At 39.1% G+C, this 20,504-nt stretch overlaps 1 long non-coding RNA gene across 1 annotated transcript in view; it reads right to left on the bottom strand.

The window, feature by feature from the left end:
- Positions 1 to 20,239, bottom strand: part of LOC107051792 — a 72,770-nt gene extending 52,531 nt beyond the window's left edge. The window contains exon 1 of the long non-coding RNA XR_005859495.1: positions 19,983 to 20,239. This is a non-coding gene — a long non-coding RNA (uncharacterized LOC107051792). The remainder of the gene's footprint in view (positions 1 to 19,982) is intronic.
- Between the last annotated feature and the right edge of the window lie 265 nt (positions 20,240 to 20,504).

The raw sequence follows: 20,504 nt of genomic DNA, 5'->3' as shown, positions 1-20,504 counted from the left end.
ACTTTTTTTTATTTATTATTATTTTGGAGGAGGAGGCCAAAAGATAACAGAACTCAAGTTGCAAGGCAGTTTTGAAAAATGGTGATATGGCAATGTAGAAGGTAGAAGTGGCTTCCCTGATGCATGAAGTGAGATATACAGGAATGTGTCTGAACTTAAGGAATCCAGGGAGTCTGGAGCTGAATGCTAGAGGGAAAACCAATTTAAAATAAGTTAAACTTTTATATTTATCTGGTCTCATAGTGGTTTTGCTCTGCCAGTCTCAGCTATGAAATCAAAGACTAAAGAGGATATTTGAGCTGAGAACTCCTGTTATGAAATTTAATATGTACTGCTAGTACTATTTCATCCTGAAATGCTTCCACTTACTGTGAAGGAATTACATTCTCTGCCTCCCCTCCCCCCCCCTCTTGCTTTCTCTTTTCAACAAACACCAGCGTGGTCTGCCTACATTTTTGTTAAGGCATCTTAATGTGTGAGCTACAGTTGGGAATTGCACCTCAATATGACTTCAATTTGTGTTAACATAACTGAGTTTGGTGACCCTCAGCAACTGAGCATCATGTGAATGAAAGGGGTATGTTATGGGATTACCCTGACACTTCTATTTGAATTTTTTCCATTTCCTGTTTTCTTAAGCAGTACAAAAACCCTTGTAAAAGTCTGAAAATAGCAACTACATAGATGCCAAGAAAAGATTTGTATTTCTTTTTGTCACAAGGATATAAAGCATAGTGTTTTAATTGCTGGCAAGAGAACATAGCTGGGAGCTCCAGCCTGCATACGACTGTCATAACTATTTCTGTCTCTAAATGGTTGGCTTTGAGCAGAACACTAAAGATGACAAAACTCAGCAATCGTTTTAGGGAGCTGCTCATTCTGAAAGTGAGATACCAAACATCTGTTTCTGACTTGTTAGCTTACAAGTTACCTTGATGTGGGGAGAAAGATGTTTCCTCATTATATTTTCCCTACACATTTAGCACTGAGTTTTATTGGGTCTCCCTTTATGCCTGGTACCTATTCATGAACAAAACTCTCTTGCAAATGTGATGTTTTCTATCCAGATCCTGCTGCTTGAGAGTATAAGCTAATACCAAAGTGATGCTTTCACTTACTCATATTATCACCCTGCTGTCAAAGAGGGCATTCCTCCAATACTCCCTTTGTCTTTCTGAAAATTTACTGGAAAAGAGTCCTACATCTGTTTATTGCAGCACACATCCCCAAAGTCCAAGTAACGTGCACAAGCAGAGACAGATTGTCCTTGAGGGATCTCAGGTGAAGAGGTCCAGGCTCTCTTTGTTCCATTGCTACCAATGACATTTTCAATACCATTAACTGTAATAGATAGAGTGAGAAAACTGGAGGTTTCAGAAAGTACAGATGGGGAGAAAGATTAAATCAATTCTGTGAGACCAACTGCCTAAATGATTGCTTCTTAAGGTCCACTGGACATAAAGGAATGGTGGGAGATACCAACTTCATAAGTCAGGGCTACACTGATCATGAGAGATCCAAATAGTGGAGCCAAACTGTCAGGTATGTTTTGAATTCCTGTGTCCTTTTGACACAACAGTGTACCTTTTCCTTTCAGTGTACCCAAGGCATGACTGGAGTGTGCTACATTCAACCTTTCCAATTTTTATCTCTTTCTGTCATTTTTCTGTACAGTTCAACTAAGTCCCATTGGCCTTCAGTTTCTCCTTCATTGTGTCTCAGGATATTCAAGGGACAACCCTTTTCTCATTAGAGAGCCCTAGTCCCCTGGTAGTGGGATGCAGTGAGAAGGTTTACTTACTTGAATAACTGGAGAGGGACAGAAATAAGACTTCTGTTAGAGTTCAGACTTGGATGCTTCTTATTAGTCTGAATCTCTTAGACAATCTTTCAAATGCGCTGAGTACCTAACAAACACGTGTTCATGTCCCTAATCTCTAAATGTGATTCACATTTTTAGAAAAGTTTCAAATTGCTTATTGTTAAAGGAGTAAGCCTTCTTTTTGCTACTGAATAGGAAATGTGTTCAGAATAAAGAAAATGTTGATCCCCAAAAGCAAAACTTGCTTTTTCGTTTTTTTTTTTTTTTTTTTTTTCCCCACAGGACAGCTTTCCTTAGCCTCTGCCTATTTGAATGCTTCTAGCTCATTTAAAGGAGGAAGAAACACCAGCCTTCCACTAACAAAATGAAGTCTTATGTAAGGGTACATTTTCCAGCTCACTTCAAAAGGATATCCACTGAGTTTGTAGAGGTTGCTTATTTTCTGTTGGGGACGATATTGTCCTTTAATTAGGCTTTTCAAATGTAAATTCTCAACAAATGAAACATTTTAAGGATAAAAGCATTTGTTTGTGCCATTATGCCTCAAAATGTCAACAAATCTGAGTCTGTAATCTCCATATGTTTTGATTACTTGCTATCATAGAAGCTTCTTGCAAAGCAAAACTTTTCTTTACAATCTAGCAGTGTCTACTCTAGACTTACACCTGGTGCCAGTACTCTTGCAACTGACGTATGACTGTTTGAGTGGGAACAAAACCACGTTGACAGATGGGCATAAATTCAGGGGTGCCAAACAACCAGTGTCTGCACTAGCTTTGAATACTAACTGGCCATTCATACCCTGTAGTGTCGAACAACAGCCTGTTCATAGCTCCAGGCCATTAGGAGAGGAGGAGGGGGAGAGTAGAACACGTAGTGAAATTAATGAGGAGATTTTAGCATTGTTTTTAATACTATAAAACTAGATGATACGTTGCAATAAAAAATGTCAAACATCTGTATTTAGCGAATCGAGTTCTCTAAATACGTGCATAGAAGGAAATCAGCTTCAGAGTAAGCTGCCCTGTATGTGGCCAGCTGCTGAGGAACACTGAAAGAAATCAGAAAGAAATTCTTTGCCCAGCATTCTGCAGATAGCTTCTTTGGCTGCAGTGCTGAGTTTTTGTAGCTTGCTCAAATGATCTTCAGAAATGGCTCGTAGTGCTAAACTATCCGTAGTTATCACCGAGTGATTCTGGCTTTTTTATTTTTCTTTTCTTATGTTTTAGAGATAGAGGGTCTGTTTCTCATCACATGCTTTCTACAGTGGCCTGTGCAATGAACCAGGTACATAGCAGCAGTGTTCTGCAGCTACTCTGTTAGTTCCACGTCACTTTTCAAAGAAAGATTTTAAAATTCAAGAAATTACATAGAACACAAGTTGCTAAGTAGAAAGAAACAGTTCAGCTGACTCAAGTTCATATACTCCTCATCATGCAGTTCTTTTGGGGATATGTACTCGCAACTTGTGAATAAACAGTACTCCTTGCTCCGCTGAACTATACACTGCTGGCTTTTGTACACTGTACTCGGCAAGGATTTGTTTCCTTTATTTGTAAGGAAAGCCTGAGACCTTGTGGGATGACTGTCAGTCCTCCTATTTTTTAATAATTCCTTTCCACTCGGAGATATTGAACCTCTTGGCAGTGGCTTTGGGTAAGGTAGCTTTACTCAGGGGAAGAATTTTGGCAGGGAAAAGACCTTTATCGTTTAGGGCTTATTAATGCAGCCAGAATTCCGCGAGTCTTTGTGCTTGGTGTTTTCTCTTGGCTAGCTTCAGGCTTTCAAAAACATTTAGTCAAAAGGAAACACCATGCTCAGGGGCTTAGATGGAATTTAGGACATCTGAGTAACTCTCAGAGTGTATAAAATAAACTAGCCTTTATCTGGACTGAGGTTGTTGACTCTTTTAGGGCATGAATGTTTAGGATTTAATTTATGGTTTTGGCTGCATGGCACAGGTTTCATTTAATTTTCCTTCCAAGCGCATGTTGAAATATGTTTATAACAGTTTTCTGAACCAACTTTAGGTTTGTAACCAGACACAAGGGTGAATAACACTGGTTGACCTCCTATAGCATGGAATTTAAGAGTTTTTTAAAGATGACCTTCTGTTGTGTCCAAGTTTCCTGTTTTATTTTTCCATACACATGGTTTTTTTTCAATTTCTAAGAAGCATATCCTTCAGATTAAGGAAAGGAGCAAAAGAAGAAATTTCCCCTCTGAAAGGGAAAGTGTTTCTGAGATATCACTCCTTATTATCCGCTTATTAATGTGTGGTGGTTTAGGCCACACTGGCTTCATGTGTAGAGACAGCACTCAGTTTAAATATCAGTGTGGGAAAAAAGAGGGCTGAAACTATTTTGAAAATATCATAGAATTCATTTCCAAGATGGCAGCAAAATCCTCTTTTTTTGGGAAAAGAGTACCAACTCTGGTCATAGTCCCAACATTTAACAGGCTTGAATAAGTATTTGGTGCATCGTTTGGAAATTTCAGAGATCAAATTCACCATTATATTCTGCAGAGGACTGAAACTTTTTCTAAACTGTTCCTCTGTATTATGAAATCAGTAACATCTGAAAAATATAAAAACATGTATTTTCCTGTAAAAATAGTACTGTGTAAAAAACTGTACTGTGTTTCTTCTGTGCCTTGATCTGAGAAATACTTACATGTATGTTCATTCACACTATTAAGAGAGCAACCATTGCAGCCTAGAGAACTGTTGTAAGCACAGATGAGCTATGAAGCACCCTACACACACTTCTTCCTGGATGACAGCTTTTGGCAGTTCTGTTTAATTTGTCTCTCAGGAGAAAGGCATGAAATGTAGGCACACAAGTGCTACAGAGAAGTGGCATGCGCTCCATGCCTGCAGTGTGATAGGGCAGGAGGCATGGAATGTTTTTTGTGGCTGGTGCACTTCTTGTCTGAACATCACTATAGGATGTCCTGCTGATTTCAGCTTCATCAGATCCTAAGTAGAGAATATTAGAGACCACTTCCTGCCTGTAGCCCTGATAAGTAAACCTCATACTGGATTTTCCTATGCATGTAATGTTCCCATGACCCATGGGAATTGCAGATTTTTAAGGTTAAATTATGAAAGTCATATGACCTGAACAACTGAGGACAACTATTCCTCAATTTCTACCTCTTTAAGGTATATATCTGCACTTGTGGCAGCTGGCAATCTCATTTGAGACAGCTGCTTAGTATGCTAAAACCCAGAACCTCAGCTATCTTGCTTTTGAGTTTTTTTCATGTGTGATTGCTCTTTAAAGGGTGTTTATTTTCAAAAATCAATATTCTAAAAGACAGAAGAACTCCTGTTAAACATTGACTTTCTCTTTAAATGCCACATGTTGTAAACCTTCCATCTGCTCATCACTTTCTAGACAGATGCGTGAAAGAAGCTATCGTCCCTTCTGCCTCTAAAATATTCTCCCCGCTTCTCTGCTCCTGCAACCTTTCTTTCCACTCTTCACTCTTCCAATCTCTCTTTCTTTACTTGATTTCTACTACCTCTACTATTTTAATAAAAATCTTGCATTTCTGTTTACACCTTTTCAGTTCTCTCAGGCATAGAGCTGCCATGTTTGGGATATTAACGGAGATGTAAACCCTTATCCCTGCTCCCAGACCTGAGCAGAAATTTGGAAGAAGATGGTGCTTCAGTGGTAAAACATAATTTTGTAAAGAATTTTTGTAAAATATACTGCAGAACCTATGAAACTGTGTTTCAAGCACTGCTTTTTGTTCTGAAGCCTATGTATTATTTTTAGTGGTTCTGTTATGATCTCTAAACAGCAGAAGATGTGCTGCAAGGTGAATGCCTGCACAGTAGTGACAGCAGCTTTTCCCAAACCTAAGCAGCCCCACAAACTAACTGTATAGTATTTATCTATGCCCTCTTTGCTGCTTGCTGGTGCTGATATATCACAGGGAGCGAAGGATATGTTTTTTTCCTTATATGGCTTTGAACAAAAAAGGAAACCTTAAGACCAGACCTGAGGATCATGTTATGGTCTGCAAAGTCACATAACGGCTAGCATAGTGTGAGTTGTTTTCAAGCAAGTTTCAGTCTCAGCTTTGTCCACCTGGTGCATCTCCTACTACTGTACAAGGAAGAGGAGGAACCCACAAGACAAAGTGAAGGATGATCATGACACTGCTCTAAAGTACTTAATCTCAGTGTAGCCTGACCTGGGCAGAAGACTGTGGTCTGGGGTGGGTAATTTTGTTCTACCTCCAAGAGTGCACCAGGCAGACCTGATTCGGAAGATGCTGAGACATATTGATAATGTCTGAGTAGGGACACCACCCAGAGAGACTTTGCAGAAAACCAGCCCTTTAATGGTGGTTTGAATATTTGCTTAGAGGGGTTTTGAGCTCCTACCTTGTCTGGAATAACTCAGGTATAAGGCCATTCGTGGCCATTAGCTTGGAGCTTGCTGAACCACTCCTATTGAAATGGTTACTCTTTCACATGAATAATTAAATATTTGGTAGATTAAGGACTGGGCACTTTACATAGATCCAATGTTTATGATGTATCTGAATGAGAAAAGTTGTTCATGGTAGTCTTCGCTGCAGTCAATGTTTGCTCTCTCTCTATATTCATTAAAGTCTGACTGGACTGTCCAAGGAAAATCCAAGGAACATTAATTTGGAGCTTGTATTTTCCCCTTCTTTTTAACCTTACTTTTTGCCACAAAAATCATAAAATAGTTTTACAAGCCAACAAATGACCCATGAGACAGAGCTAGCAACTTTGGCCTTAGAAAATGGAAGCATGCTTACTCTTGAGTTTTCTTTTTCCAGTTGATTTTCTTTGTTAAAGGAGAAAGCATTGTCAGAATCGTTACTCTCTAGTGCTTGCGCTTAGGCAAAGAGAGGGCTTGGATGTGGGTCCCTCCAATCTGATACTGAAAGAGTGAATTAAAAGCTGGTGAGCTCCCTGCTGTCTTTATAAGCGCCTCCAGATCCTGGGGAGAAATTATAGCTGATCTTTCTACAAAGAGATATGTATTTATCTGCAGTGGAGAACAGCATGTTTGACACTTGAGAAGAGAAATGAAACTTACTCCATCCCTTTCCTCAGCCTTTTTTTTTTTTTTTTTTTTTTTTTTTTTTTGCCTATTTCCATCCTAATTGCCCAAGGAATTTCCAGCTCAGAATGCTGGCCTCTCTGAAATCTAGTCCTTGCTATAGCTTCTTGATATGCTGCAATATTGGTCAGGCAACCATATAGTTAAAGTTAAGATCACGTTTAGCACACACTTCCCAACAGTAGATCTAGTTTTGAGCCATTCAGACTTGAATTTAAGAGGTGACTAGAGATTTGAAATAATTTAAGGCATTCAAAAATCTTTTCAAATTGTGACATCAGACTGTTTAAAAATGTTACTGTGTAGATAGATTGGGAAATGAAAAAAAATATTTACAGAATATGCAGGTAAAAGTGTGAAACACCAAGCAGACGGGTAACAAGAAAAAAGAAATTATGAGGTGAGTACCAAGTTCACCTTTTGACTTTCCAAGGTGCTGCAGTGTGTTTAAAAGTTGTGTTGTGCTTTTGGCCTACGTGTGACTCTTTGGCCGCTGTCTTTTCAGCAGGTCCTGGAGGGAATATGCCTTGACTGGGCCCAGAGATGAGAATCCCCTGTGCTTTAAAAAAAAGGCAAGTCACACAGAGGGCTATAGCACACAGCTCACTCTGACCCAGTTTCAACAGAATTACCATTTGTTGAGTAAGACCACAGTGCAGAGACTGGCCAGAATTGTAGCTCAGTTGCTAAGTGTCGCTAGGTACCGTCAACACTAAACTTTGAATCAAGTCAGACAACATCTGTGTTGTAACCTAGTCTGGAGAGTCTGTTTTTCTTGTTGATGCCCAAAGAAACTGAGGAAAAATTCAAGCATAATCTGGAAACCAATGGGAATATTTGGACTTGAAGAAGTGATGTGTGGAAAAAATATTCTGTTTCAGAGATGATAATGTTAGATCTGTTATCACTGCTGCAAAACAAAGATCCAGTCTTTGAAAAATCACTGTGAAAGAATCTGGGTCTGCACTTTGCAGCACGTTGCCTGGCTCCTGCAGTAGAAGCCCAGGCTGAGGCGCCAGACGGAGTTGCCGAGAATTTGGTCCTGGTGACATTTTGTTGAAATCAGAAGGAATAAGCAAAACTTGCCAGAACATTGGTCAAGGATGTGAGTGTTTTTGTGAGCACATGCTTGTGGAATTGTGTTGTGCTTTGGTTGCAGATGTGCTCTTGGAACTGAGGTTTAGCGTGTTCTGGTTTACTTCCAGTGACAGTGGATATTTTTGAGTGAGTTGGCGTTACATGCTCTCTGGCTTAAAATAATGATACCTTCTGTTGTTATTTTTCTCTTACCAAATAAGCAACAGTAATTTGTAGAAATGAGTACGTGTAGCTCTGTGAATATTACTGTAAAGGAAGAAAAAACATTTTGCAGTTGACTTACACTGAGGCAAGTTTTTAAAAAATGTACAAAAAAATTAATATGTGTTCATAGCAGTCCATATATATACACACACACATATGTAAACTATTCATGTGTGAATATAGTTCATGTGTGCTCCAACAACCAGTGATATACCTAATGCTAATCTAAATTCCTGTTGATGATGTTGTTTGATTTTGTTTACCACTGAGAATGCCTTGTAGTGTAGATATTTGTGAAAGCTGCTCAGTGCTGTGCGATGTACTGTGGAGATGCTGAATACTATAAGATGTGGTGCAGAGTCAGTACAGAAATCTGTCAGGGAACTTTTGCTGCTGGGGCTCAGGGGGGGTGAATTAGCCTACTTGCAATCTCATGGCACCTGGGCTGGACTTCCCCCAGAACCCAGTAATTCTGACTACGGGGAAGAATTGCCTAGGTCCAACAGTGCTCATCTGTCTGCTCAAAAGATTTATATTCTAGGAAGCTTTAGGTTGGAAAAGACTTCTGAGGCAGGACTGGGCTATGTATGAATTTGATTTGGCTCAGTTTTTGCAGAATTAACTAAAGAGTGAAAGCAAGTCGAGCTGTTTTATATAAAACACCTCTTCTGTAGGATCCCGTGTTGGATCAGATGCTGATGTGGATTGTTTCTCTAAATATCCCCAGGACTGGCATAGCCTGAGAGGTTAACCAATAAAACCACTGGTATATGTAGAACAGAATCCAGGTCTGCTGTCTATCTTGTGCCTTAGCTTCAAAATCATCCTTTTAAGGAGAATTCCCAGAGCCATTCATGTTTTGTCATTTATAAGCATTAAATTCTCTGGTATTTTACTTTTTTAAAGTTTCATAAAGCTGAAGAACCCTTTTCTAAGCTCTGTAGATGCTTAGAGGCAAATTTCCTTTCATTGTTTTTTTTTTTTCCTTCTCTTCTAGCTAAGCCTTCCATTAACTGAAAAAAAAAAAAAAAGAAAAAAAAAAGAAAAAAGAAAGAAAAAAAAGAAATCACAAGAGAGGCTTTATGCTACTTTCCTGTTTTCCAACATGACAGATGCATTAGAAAGTGTAATGCACTCTAACAAACAAGGAAACTTTGCATATTGAATATAGCACATGAAATAATAAAAGAAGAACAGCTGCTGAGAGACAGAAAGAAGAAAAGAGATAAAAGTTAACTTGAGTTGTGTTTTATATGAAGAGCTTTGAATTCAGTCAGATTTAAAATTCAATGCCAAGTACATTTACAGACATCTGGGAAATCAGGTCACATACTCTTTGTCAAGTCTGCTACTACTGGTATAAAACAGGGTACATGAAAATGTAAGCCTGTCACAAGGGCAGTCTTTTTCTTTCATAAAATGACAATTTAACAATTAAGTTTGTGCAGTGATTAATGTGACTAGTGATAAGTGGAAACAGGATAACACTAGAAAGGGATTATAATAGGATGCAAACTTTTCCAAAGTTTAAGGCTTTCTGAATCCACAAGTTGAGTGGGGCACACTTGTACTAAATCTATATTTTCTAAATGAATGCTAATGTAAGGTTGTGCATCAAGACATTGACTTATCACTGAAGGCCTTAACAGAGCATGTGTGCATCCCTGCAGAATAACTAACTGCCAATAGTGAAATAATTTTGTTGTTGCTCAATTGTCACTGATCTCAACTATAGAGAAAATGTATATAACAAGTTGCCCATAGATTCCTTGATGTCTATCAGTGTACTGTATATTGAATGTTAAATTAGGCTGACCTTGACATGCTAAGTATTTGTACCTTGCGCCCAAGTGCTCTGGGGGGCAAGTTGATAGTGATTTTGACCTCAGGCTGGACATGAAACATGAAAAAGGAAGGCAGTGCTTTGGAAAAGTGGATTAAGCTTTATAGGGTGATCCAGTTGCTTAATCAGCTGTAGGAGTTTCATCTGCTTACAGGCAAATGTTTGTCCACAGTAGATTAGTGGGTGGTGGTTTAATTGAGATGGCATCTGTGTGCACAATGGTCTCATGGTACAGCAGCAGTATTCTCTCTAGCTTGACATATGAGAAGTAGGAAGAAGGTAGAAACAACACAATTTGCTTCATATCTCTTCTTACATTTTAGCTTTTCATCAACCAGTCTAGTAAATATCTTCCTACCCGAAAGTACTCTCATGTTTTAACTTTGAAAATTGGAGGCAGGTCCCTTCACCATGCTTCAGGGAGCAAGGCTGAGATAAGTTGGTTTTGGCTTTTGTTTTAAATAACGTGAATTTCAAGGCTTGTGAGATATCAAATTAATGTAAGATGAGGCCTGTTCTCTCAAATTTCATGTTGAATTTTCACAAAAGTATGTAGTCCTCAGCAGGGCATGCTCCTCAATAATACGTTAAATGTAGCTGAGAAATTGCACACTTCATTGCTTTCTTTGCTTGAAGTATACAGCTAGCTTAATAAACCCCAGAGAAGATATCTGGTAAAAACCTAACATTCCTTCTAGGCTCTAGATGTTCCTTGAATGCTAATGAGCAAATTCTCCCCTACCTATTTCATTAATCCTTCTAGCCTTTCAGTAATTCTGTCAGAGGCCCAGCAGGTCTGGCTGCTTGCCTTTTTGTTTCGGACTCAGTACTGTAAATATCAGAGGACAGATTGCACAAATTTCAGCATATGTGCTTAGAGAGTGACAACAGCAATTGGACTAAGCCAACAGTGGGCACAATACTCATGTGGCATTTCGTGATTTCTTCAGAAACTAAGCAAAAAAACTATAACAACAAAAACAAACATAAAAAAAAACCCAAAACAAACACTATCCCTGTTGCAAGGAAAAGCAAAAAATATACGTATTATCTTGCCTGCCTGAGCCTCCATGCAGCCTGAAGCAGCAGCTCCAAATCCAAAAAGACACAAAGGCCAGCTGAAGGTCGAGGGAGAGGGATGGGATCGTTGTAATACTCTCTATTTTCTCTCTGTAGTGTATGGAAAGGGAGTGCAAGGATGCAGAACACCTCCTGAGGGTGATTCCTTAGGTAATAGGACTTACATGCAAGGTTAACCTAAGTGGATTCACTGCCAGATGACATGAGGAACTGGCATTTGCACTTACATGGGTAGGGGGTGCAAAAATATGTTCATACCAGCTGTGTTACGAGACCAGAGTTCTCTGCAGAGCATGAGCTGTGACCATCTGAAGGGCTAAGAGGCAGAAATCGTTATAGTTGCATCATGGGGTGATGCTGAGACTGACACTTATTTTGAAGGCATTATTGTGTTATTATTGAATTTCCTGTTTTATTTTTTTTAATTTTTTTCTCTTTAATGGGATCCTCATCATGATGATCTTTAATGGATTTACATGTTGCACAAGTTTTGGAAACTGGGCCCCTGCTCGTACTAGAGTTAGTCTTTTTAGCACAGGGATTTGTAGTCTTCAACTGCTCTGAGGAGCATGGTGCAAGGTAGTGCCATTTCACTGTGTCCACAGGTGCTCCTGAACAGAGAAATTTCTCAGTTGCTGTGCAATCTCTCATCTTCTTGTCTCTGCCTTGCTGTAGCATCACGAAGAGTGTTGTATCCAATATGCCTTTTCCCTCTTTTCTGATCAAGGAGGCAGACCTTTCCCTTATAGCTGTTCAAATTGTTTAACATGGTGATGATGGGAAGGTGCACTCATTGCTATCAGAGAAATCTAGCCTGATACAACTCTTGCAGCAACAGAGCCCCAAATCCTTTATTCATTTGCAGTGTATCATGTTTCAGTCCTTCTCTCTCTCTCTCTCTCTCTCTCTCTCTCTCTCTCTCTCTCTCTCTCTCTCCTTCGTTTACTTTTCTGTGTTAAGATTTTGGATTCCCTCAAACAAAAATCTGAGAGGTGTTACTTAGGGTAGCTCTCTAGGCTGTGCTAGATACATGCCAGTTTGTACCAGTGGTTGAGACATACTACTGTTTTAAAATAAGCATCATATTTCTCTCAGGGAGAGGGAGAGGAAAAAAAATAAGAAAGAAATAGAAATCCCATCTAAGCCTTCTGTATTTTAAGTGTTGAATTTCCCATCACATTTTCTTGGTGAAGATGAAAAGCCTTAAAAGAAAATCAGACTTTGTAATCAGATGATGATGCATGAAAGGATGTGTCTAGATAATGTGACAGATGATCCTAACCTTCATTAATATGCTTTAATTGGATTAAGCTTTCTATGAAAGGCCTTTTCTTCTTTTTCAACACCTTCGGGGCTCTTGGCTGCACAATGTGAATGTACAGAACATCCTGCTAAAGGGCACTCATCCAGCTTCATAGACATATGCTGTACATCCTGACACCAAGTTAACATAAACAGAGCTTATCTTCAATGACGTGGCCCCTAGGGTGCCAGAGAGTGGTGGCCATCAAGTGGTAATTGGGCAGTTACAAGATTTGTTGCAGCACTTGTAGCACTAAATCCCTTTACAGCCCAATGGGCTACTGCACCAGGGCTGGAAACAGTCACTATACATATCGGCTCTTCATACTGTTTTAAATAAAAGCAGAGATTATAGATGATTGACAATGGGACAGGCTTGCTGCTGCTGTTAATACTGAGAAGACTATTTGCTGTGTTGTCTCACAGTTTTCAATAGGACTACCTGGGGAGTAAGGTATTACTGAGCATAAGCCAAAGTGGCAGCCTCTTTCATGAAATGATGGACAGCAGCAGAAGTAACATATGTTTTGCCTCAATGGACTGGGAACCTATTCTGCAACATTTGAAATTATTTTTGTGAATAGCGTGTACTTGTACAACTACTTTTTCTGACATCAGGCCTCCAGACTTGCTCATTTTGATTGCTTTTAAAGATTCAGCAAATTCAACACTGGCAAATTCCTCACATATGCTTACCATAGTGGATTTGCATGCTGCATATGGGTGGTTTGTGTATGTGGGGGGAAGATTAGAGAGAAATAATTAAAAACAGGCTTAAAAATAGGGATGAGAGGGTAGATAGAGGATCTGTGCATTGAAGGAAAATAGGAGAGATTTCAAAGACAATCAGTGCATTTCATGTTACATAAAAGAAAGCATCTGATGTTAGTAAAGTTTGCTGGTTAATGCGTCTTTGCTTTAAAAAGTATTTACCCCCCCAAAAAAAGCACTAGAATCTGCTTCAGTGAGGATGATGCTGGTTTTGGCAGATGTATATTCAAGTTTGAGGTGCTGTTGTACACATGTACATCTGGTCTTCTAAACCTCAAAAAAGCAGGGTCAGCTGCTTTTGAGTATTCTTACAGAATGTTGTCTTTGTATTCTTGAAGGAGATTTTTTTAAAATAAATTTGTTAAACATACTGTATTTACAGTAATATTTGAACTACAGCTTCATGGGAAGCTACCAACTGTATGACAGCTAGAATATTTTGTGCAAAGAATATTCCCACAATATGTCGTTTGGGATATGTTTGGGGGAAAGCCAACAATTTTGAAATGTTTCACATTGATTCATGACTCTCCAAATGTTATTTTAGTCTTCTAGATCACAGAATGTGGTATGTTCAAGATTTATTTCTTTTCCATATATTAACAGTTGCTTGTCAAAGGTCTTTGTCCTATTTTTAAGATGACTTTTGCTGCTGTTTTCTTTTTTTCTTTTTCTTTTTTCTTTTTCTTTTTATTTATTCACATGGCTCCAGAATATTTGATTTTTACTTTGGGAATACTTGGACTCTTGGTCTTTCCCTTAGTATTAACATACTATTTCTCTGATTTGAAAGGGATTGCAAATTTTGCACTGCTTACAAAAGCTAGATCTTAGTTTTATTTGTTGCTCAAAGTCATAAGTGTGGATGATGGCTACGCCGATTATGAACAAGTTTGTTCATCTCCCTTTTCATTTCTTGATCATCTTTCTTGTTTCTCCTTGATGTTTCTCAGCCTGTTTATCATTTTTCTGAAGCAAAATGAAATAGTGGTTAGAAATAACAATCTATTGGGGTCTAAACAACTCTCCAGTACATAGCATTTTGTCACAGCACAATATCATACCTATGTCCCACTGAATGTGATGCCCAGAAGAAAGCCTAATAACCATTCAGGAGAAAGTGTGTAGAGTGAAATTTTAGACATAAGAAAAACAAAATTGGATATTTTACATTCCCTAAGAAATCCCCTTTGAACAATCACAGCCACTTAATTGTTAAAAGCCTCTACTCTGTCGACGAAGAAATTTTGTAAACTAGTAACTTTGTATAACCTTAATAATTCTGTGTAGACAGCATGTTATTGCAGCTTTTGAAGTAAAATTTTACATCTAATTGTTAAAAATAAAATAAAAATAGCAAGCTGTCAAGTCAGAGGTCCAGGTGCTTGTTAGACTATATAAATTGCTTGCAATTAATTAGGTGGTTGTATATATGTATAAACGTTATTGTCACCCACGTCTATAAATAGATTTGTATCATGAGAAGTTAAACAGGAAAAGCATCCCTTCAAAAACAGAAAAAAAGCATTTCATGTAGTTCTCATATGCCATAACAAAGTCATAAAGAACACAACTCCAGTGTTATATCTTCTCCTTTCTAGGTTCCCTTTAGCTAATTTCATCTTGTTTTGCTCCCTGACCTATGAAACGGAGCATTCATCCAATGACAGTCTGCTTCAGGCATATCTCTCTTCAAACCTCAACTTCTTCCACTAACGAACTCTCTAAGGTCACATGTAAGTAACCAAAATATATGCATGTTTGTAGCAATCAACAGTGCTGCAGAAGTGCTTTAGAAAAGCACATACTATCAGCACGTCAGAGTAGTGATAGTACTGGTACATGGAACTAGTTTGCCAGAAATAGCAGATCACTTGTTTGTGTAGATTGGCTTAGAATTGACATTTCTCATGTGCATCTAGTTTAGGTGAGCGCTGTTCTCTGGGAGCATGGCTTGACCTTGCTCTGAGCATCTTTGGTTAGTATGTCAGTGGCTCAGTGAGTGTACTGACAGTGAGTGTACTGAGCCAAAGCTCAGGCTCTCTACAGATCCTAGCTAGCCTCCATTTCCCTTCACCTTCCCCATGTGCAGAAACCTATGTCTGTGCTGGAATAAGATGTGTAGAATGACCCCTGATTTCTTCTTTTCTTATCCATCTCTGGTGTTCTCAATTATTCTCGGCATTATATACTTTCTTTTTTTTTTTTTTTTTGCCCTGGCATTTAGACCTGCGTACACGCAAAGTGGAAGATGAAGTCGTGCACAAACTGATGTAGAGGCCAAAGGAAAGTTCTTAATGAGCATCATAAAAAATGTTGATTGGTCTATTTGTAGATTTATATACTACATTGGCTCTTGTGGCAAAGGCATAAAGTTGTTCGCTGGGTACAATCTTTATTTGGTATAGTTCAGGATTCTGTGCTGTTGCTGAAGATTCCTCAGACCACCTCCAACATGGAAGGACAGTGAAGAAATGAAGACACCATCCCCTATCTCTTTTACACAAATGAGAAACAGTGAGAATCAGTTAGCTTTTGCTAAAGAAAGTTGTGGTGCTTTCTGATCCCAGTGGTTTTCCCAATGGTCACTTTGCTGTACTGTAGATTTTTACCATATCTAGCACAAGTCACAGATTTCTGAACTGTACTCCATAATGTTCAGTAAATATACATGTATGTATGCAGTTATGAAGCGTATTCCTTTTACTTTGCTTGAGATGAACAGGTTCACAGAATCATAGAATCCTTAAGGTTGGAAAATCTTAAGATCGTCTAGTCCAACCATCAGCCCATCACTTCCATCCCCACTAACCACATCTCGCAGTGCCACATCTGCACATTTCTTGAGCACCTCCAGGAACAGTGACTCCACCACTTCCCTGGGCAGCCTGTTCTAATACTTGAACACTCAGAGAATAATTTTTTTTTTTAATATCCAACCTGAACCTGGTGCAACTTGAAACCATTACCTCTCATCCTGGTAGCAAATTCAAAGAGTGGTAATATACCTGAAGGCAGCTTAGAATAGAGACTCTTGTGGCATTTGTCCACCAGATACTTTTGAGAGCACTTAAGATGAAACCTCCTGTTCCTACTCCTCTGATGTGTGACTTTTGGAAGGAAAGCTAAGGAATGCAGGTGATGCCTGCAAGCTTCAGAGCTCCCTGTCTCTCTTGAGAGACAGAAAGCAAATCATCTGAATTCTGTGCATCGTTCTGACTTGCCTGCTCCACAGTTTGGAGCCAAACATATGGTAAGTGGCTGTGGGCAACATCCTTCAAGCTGGCAGGACAGGAATGCTGGCTGTCAGCTTGTCTGTCCCTTTCTGCTGCTTCCAAGGAGCATCCACTCTATCATTCTCATACTGTTATTTAAGCAGGCACAGACTTTTTTTACAGATCCACTAGGAAAGCAGTCATGCACTCCAAAAGCCTGTGAACCTGAGCCAAATGCAAACAAATTAAGGAGAGAGAGCAGAAGAGTTGCATCTGTCAGGTCAAGCTGGGTGCAAAATGGCTTTAGGAGCTGCTGAAATGGAAGAGGAATTTTACCACGTTGAACTTCTCATGAGAAAGCAGCCTACTCTTCCGCATCCTCCTCCCAAGGCCTGTGTGAATCAGCCCAAGTGGTATGCAGTTTACAGTACGACTCCAGAGGAAAAAAATAACAAAGGGCCTGAGAATCCCAAGGAGATAAAGATGCTTATTATAGAGCCCTTGTACTACTAAGCTGTATTTTCTCCCAAGGGCAAAATGTTAACAAGTAGTAGCGGTCAGCATGAATAGCAATTTAAAAGCATTATTCTCTTTTCTAGAGAAAGACTTTGAAAAACTGACTTCATCAAAAATCCATTTCCTTTCAAGTATTTTACTACTACATTATTGATACCATTTCCTTTTTGGGGTATCATTTACACGTAACTATAATCCTTCCCTTTCTTCTTAATTAGTCTCTGCCTGCTCAGGGTCTCTTTTGAATGCCGGATACAATCTGTAGAAAAAGAGCAGAGCATGCAGATTGTTTTTAATAGAGAAAAATCAGGATATGTACTTCAACTTGATGAATAACTATGTATGTAGATGTCTGTGTGCCTATGCACAGAGCATATGCTCATGTTCTCACATGATTTGCTTTACTCACTTTCTCAGCATATCACTGAGCCTATTATCTTACTTTGATGTAGTGGTGTGGGCTGTCTGAAAAATAGTCGCTGCTCTTGGGAAGGTCAAAATAGATTAACAGGTGGATACTGCTAAAGAAGTAGACATCAACAGTCAAATGCCATGCTTGATACCCTAACCATTAAGCCAGTGATGAGGTGCAGTGTACCCTCATAACAATTCTGTCATCCACTCAAACTGAGTAACATTGATTTAGTTGGCTGCATCTTTACCCTGAGGTATACCTTTCCTCCAGGCTGAAGAAAACTGAGAATCGGTGAATCAACTCAAACAGTTAGATTGATGTTGTCTCCCTTTTTTTGTGACTTGTTTTGCTTCCCATATGTCATGCGTTTTGGCACGAAGGTTGGAAGCCAGGTTCAAAACGTGATGCTATTTCTGCTCTTCCTTTGGGACAGCAATGATAGTTCTTGTGGAATAAAGAGCAAAGGGTTTTGCTCTGGGGAGGATGGGAGTGGCCATGTGTTCAACAGCAAATAAATATATCTTATAGTTGGAAAGATCCATGCATAATATTCCTCAGGTTGTTACCTCTTCAGCTTCTGAATACTTTTATTTCCCTTCTAATGTAATCCCCAGCTACTGGTAGGGCTACGCAGAGCTTGTAGTGTCGTTAAAATCTGCTCTTCTAATAAATTTACCAAAGTGAATCTCTGTTTCCCTGAAGAATCTCAGAGAAACAAAAGGAAGTGATGTGATGGCTGCGAGGATCAGTGGGGTTAGGAATATAGAGCCGGATGTAGAGTTTTTAAAGGACAGAAAGGACCAGAGTCCTGAAAATCTCATTGGAAGAAGCAGATACAGATGTGTATAGAGACAAATGAACCTGTGATCCATCTGGCAAGCTCTGCTTAGAGAAAAATATTCCTTGTTCCACATATTTCTTCTTAGTGTATGTAAAGCAATACATGGTTGCAGTCAAAATTATAGCCATCATGTAATTAATATAAGTACGGTCACATGAGACTCTTCTAATGCACAAAAGAACTCACTTAAAAGCATTCTTAAACATACTATTTCTGGAGTTGACCATAGTTTTGGATGCCTAAGTCTGGAAATTTATGCTTGATTAAATCATGGGGTCAGCACATGTGACATGGGATACATGATGGCTGAAGTTACCTTTAGTCTTAACTGAAACTTTTATTCTTTGTCCATAAATAAACATTTTAATATTAGATTTCTCCCTAGACAGAGGTTGTGGTTTTCTTTTTTTCCTGGAAATCAGCACAAGTCTGCTAGTAGAACTGAAACTGTCTCCTAATCATTTGTTGTCGTATCAGTCTCTATCTAAAGGTGTATAAATTTACCATTTCATGTATTTAAGATACCTAATTAAGGCTATTTAGCAGTTTCCCCTTACTTTATAAGATGGGGGTCAGGTCCAGTTTAGGTTGTCCTGGATTTCTTGAGAAGAACAGATGTGCATTTTCAAACTCCACTTTTGCCCAGCTTCTTTGGACAGGAAATCATAGAATCATAGAATGAATCACAGGGCAGCTTGGGTTGAAGGGTTGTTGAAGTCCATCCAACCCTCTGCCACTCACCCGATCAAGCTGTCCAGGACTCCATCCAACCTGGCCTTGAGCACCTCCAGGGATTACAGAGTCATAGAATCACCAAGGCTGGAAAAGATGGTTCATCCAGTCCAACTGTACACCTACCACCAATATTTCCCCACTGAACATTTTCTCTTAGTACAACATCTAAACATTTCTTGAACACCTCCAGGGATGGTGACTCCACCACCTACCTGGGCAGCCTGTGCCTGTACCTTACCGCCCCCTGAGTAAAGAACTTCTTTCTAATGCTAAAATTTTCCCTCTTTTTGTTTAAAACCATTTCCCCTTGTCCTATCACTACTGCCCTTGTAAAAAGTAGGTTAAGTATTCTGCAGTTTCTTGAGGTTGAGTTTTTTTTTTTTTTTTTCCCTGAAGATGTACTGCAACCTAAAAACTTTGAAGGCCATGTTATTTTATTTCATTAGTGTCAGAGGATCTGTGTAGCTACTTTCATGCTAGTTCCCTAGTTCCAGTAGTATCTTTTCTATGCCATGACAGTAGTATACAAATTGTGTTAGAAGTAGGTGTATTTTTAACTGTGACTTGAGAGGATAGCATCAAAGCAGGTTCGTCATGCAAATATCACTGAATATAGATTAAAAACAAATACTTGTTTTTGTATGTGTATTTAATAGGTGGAAATATTTTGCAGTTGATTGTAGTTTGGGAGATAGCTTCCAAGGTAAGTAACCATAGGCTGTTAATAGTTGATCTCAGTTTTCAAGTGTGGACGACATGTATGACCTAAGAAGTCTGGAATAGATTGCAGTAGATACTCGAGTTTTGTCCTGTGTCCCACTTGTTCCTCTACCAGTAACAAAATTTTGCTCTAAGTTGGCAGCCCTATTCTGCCTAATAATTGCAGACCAGCTGCTTTTCCTCCTCTTTCCTTTAACCTCTGACTCGAGGGAAAGCTTACCCCTGTAAGTTATCTCCTCTTTTTGTCACAGCTTGCTCTATGTACAAAATAGGGATAGAAGAGGGAGTCTGAATTCATTTACTTACCTTTACTGAGTCACAACAGACAATGGATGCAGTCTGTCTCCAAATAAGTATTTTTCTTGTAGCACAGCAACATCCATGTAACTTGTGTAAGAAGAACTCTTTGTCAAATTTTTCTCAAGATGTGTTTTGAAGGGGAGAGCGTGCAGTGCAGGCAGTGCTAGGAAGAAATGGTTTCCAGACAGGATTTTCCTCTTCAGACAATAAAGTAAACTCTGTCTCTGCCCCTTATGTTTGTAATTGGTTCAAGGTGGCCTGCCTTGGGTAAACACTGAAGGGGAGGGAGGGGTATTAAAAATGATTGTTTGCGTGGAATTTACATGGTGAAAATCTGAACATGAGTTTGACAGTATTACTTTCTAAAATGCCATCTTTCACATTGGCTTTCACGGACTTGATGCGAAAGTTTCTGAACAGCACTGAAAATTATTGAGGCTTTAAGGACATGCTTCAGCATCTTCCTCGTGTCTGTCTTCTTGCTGTGCTGGCTTTGTGTGATGCTATGTTCTTCCAGAAGAAAGAAGA

This window comes from Gallus gallus, chromosome 4, assembly GCF_016699485.2.
Source record: "Gallus gallus isolate bGalGal1 chromosome 4, bGalGal1.mat.broiler.GRCg7b, whole genome shotgun sequence".
Classification (NCBI taxonomy): Eukaryota; Metazoa; Chordata; class Aves; order Galliformes; family Phasianidae; genus Gallus; species Gallus gallus.
The sequence above is the reverse complement of the archived record's forward strand: the minus strand, read 5'-3'. Positions and strand labels throughout refer to the sequence as shown.